This window comes from Haemaphysalis longicornis, unplaced genomic scaffold (genome assembly GCF_048455015.1).
Source record: "Haemaphysalis longicornis isolate Haplotype H1 unplaced genomic scaffold, Haemaphysalis longicornis Haplotype H1 scaffold_13, whole genome shotgun sequence".
NCBI classification, from domain to species: Eukaryota; Metazoa; Arthropoda; class Arachnida; order Ixodida; family Ixodidae; genus Haemaphysalis; species Haemaphysalis longicornis.
The window spans coordinates 19,297,594-19,300,405 of record NW_027526233.1 but is presented as its reverse complement, the minus strand read 5'-3'; the positions used below and the strand labels follow the sequence as shown (position 1 = coordinate 19,300,405).

At 51.8% G+C, this 2,812-nt stretch overlaps 1 pseudogene; it reads right to left on the bottom strand.

The window, feature by feature from the left end:
* Positions 1 to 1,615: 1,615 nt before the first annotated feature.
* LOC144163729 (RILP-like protein homolog) lies at positions 1,616 to 2,596 on the bottom strand (annotated as a pseudogene).
* Positions 2,597 to 2,812: the final 216 nt, after the last annotated feature.

Here is a 2,812-nt window from a genome sequence, read left to right as displayed (position 1 = left end):
GAGAGAGCCAGAAGTGGACGTGGAGAAGCGCGAATGGGGGCCATAAAAATAAAGTAGACTTCATAATATGTGATAACCCTGGCTTCGTGAAGGATGTGGAAGTGTTCGGTAGGGTAAGTTGTAAGGACCACCGTATGGTAGATCTCGAATTAGACTAGATTTGAGAAGAGACCGCAACAAGCTAGTACGAAAGAAGCCGAATTAGCTAACAGTAAGACGTAAAGTAGAAGAATTCAGGGTAGCGCTGCAGAACCGATATTCAGCTCTTACCGAGGAAGCAGAGCTTACGACACAGGAAGCCAGCGACAACCTTACACGCATTATCAGGGAGTGTGCAGTAGAAGTCGGGGGCACGATGGGTAGACAGGGTACTGGTAAACTTTCCCACTAGACGAAAAATCTAATTAGAAAACGGCAAACCATGACAATCTCCACCCCAGCTGACAGACGAACTAGCTGAGCTAATCAATGAGGGTAAGACAGCTGACATAGGAAGCATAGTATAGAGAGGATCGAGTACGCAGTAAAGAACGCAGGTAGCCTGAAAGCAGCGAAGGGGGGTCTTGGCGTGGGGAAAAATCAGATGTATGCACCTAAAGATAAGCAAGGCAATGTCACCAAAAATAGGATAAAATGGTCACAGTTGCGGCGGAGTTCTACAGGGATCTGTACAGTCGCCGGGACATCCAGAATACTGCCGAACGACAAAGTAGTTCAGAGGAGATACACATTCCCCAGTAACGACCGAAGAAGTAAGGAAGGCTTTGAAACAAATTAAAGGGAGCAAAACACCTGGTGAGGTTCCGATAAGAGCAGACCTCTTGAAGAATGGGGGAGAAATGTTACTTGGAAATTGGCAAACCTGTATACGCGATGCCTATGATGGCGACTGTACCGGAATATTTGAAGAACGCGAACATAATCCTAATTAATGAGGGAGGTGACATGAAGCACTTGAAAAATAACAGGCGGCCAGCTTACTGTCAGTCGTCTACAAGAGTCTTACCAAGGTAATCGCTAACAGAATTTCTGTAACCTTACATTTGAGTCAACCTGAAGAACAAGCAGTGCTGAAAACCGGGGAACGGGCGACGTAGAGGGAGGACCACTTTATTGTGCCAGCGGCCAGAATAGTTCTCAAAAAACCTAATGATGATGGCACGCGCCACTTCATTCCCCCCATACCCGCAGTTCATGCCAGGTTCGTCGTCGTCTTCTCGTCGCCGTCGCTTTAAATGTGTAACAGGCTCCCAGCCGGCCACATATGAAGCAACAGGTTGCAGCTGGTTGAAGGATCTTGACATTAGACCAGGACGTCTTGAGTCTTGAAATTGAATTAAAACAACGCACTGCCACAGAAAGCGCCCAGTTTGTCGCTGGTGTTTTGGCCAGTGGACATCCGCTGGTCATGGAATATGTCATACACAAGCACTGCTCAGCAGCGCGAAGAGGAGAGCTTCGCGGTGTCACAGCAGGAGTCCAGAGTCCGGAGGGGAAAAGCAAGGGAAGGCTGTGACAAATTCGTAGAAGGGTGCGATGTCATCGAGCCACTCCGGTGGAGGGCCTTGGGCGAGCAGTCCCTTCAGACGGCTCCCCGCCAGGCCACTCAGCGGTGTCATCCAGGCTTTACGCGGGGCCACAGGGTGCTGGGAAAACTGAAACATTCGGTCAAGATCTCTGAGCGGGGTTCCTCGCCAGGAACGTGCAGGTTGTGCATCACGTACTGGAACAATTTCCGGATGTCCGAGGACCTTCCGAGAGAAACACGCTTCTCTTCAGGCTGCTGGTTGATGGGTCCCTGGACGGGCACGTCTTCATCCTTCACTGGCGTCGGCAGGTCGGCCGGCCTGGTCAGAAGCGAGGTTGCCTGACGAGCCCACTTTGGTCTGTACATGGCCAGCTCGTCTTCGAGATCACTAACACGTGCCTTGAGCTCGTTCCTCTCGAACAGGATGTGCTTCAGCTCGTCTAACGGGAAGCGCGGCTGGTTGGGGTCATCCAGATCGATCACCAACTTCCCCTTCATTTCCGCACAGGAGGCGTCCTGAGCGTGCAGCAGCAGGTCGTCTTGGTCCCGCACTGTTGTGCCCAGCTGCTCCTGCAGTGCCTGTAGCTGACGCTGCTGGTCGTGCAGCAGAGCCTGCAGGTCGCCCTACTCGTCGCACAGCTGCCGCATCTGCTTTTGCAGCCACCGGTTCCGCCGCCCTTGCTCCTGGCTTGCCTTCTGGCTCGCTTCCAGCTTCTACTGCAGCGACTCAATGTCAGCAGCACTGGTGGCCATCTTCCTCTTGCATTGGCTCAGCTTGGCCGACCGTTTGTAAAAGGCATCCCGGAGTCGATCAAGCACAACGATGTCATCGTCCAGCGTCACGATGTATGGTTGGCCATGCTGGGAACAGTGACTCTCTTTTGACTTGAGCGAGCTGCTCAGCTAGGAGTTTTCCTCCTGCAGCCGAGCAACAACGCTGCCCAGTTCCTTCATCTCCTGCCGCCAGACGTCCTCGTACTGCTCCATCTCGTTTTCAAGCCAGTTCCTCGACGCGTCCTTCTCCAAAACGTCGTGGTCTTCGTCTGTAAATTGTGGTTCGTTTTTCATTCCGAGGTGTTCAATTTCCCAAAATGTCTTAAGCTGATGCGAGATTTCTTGACTAGACACTTGGAAGGTCTTGAACTCTTCCACTCTGCCGCTGTTGGCAATGCTCACGCTATTCCCGTGTAAAGTCCATCCAACAGCAGTGTTCACAGAAGTCAGCGATTCGTTCAGATGCTTGATATCTCCATTGACAAATGTCCAGTAAAAGTCGGCGCCAAT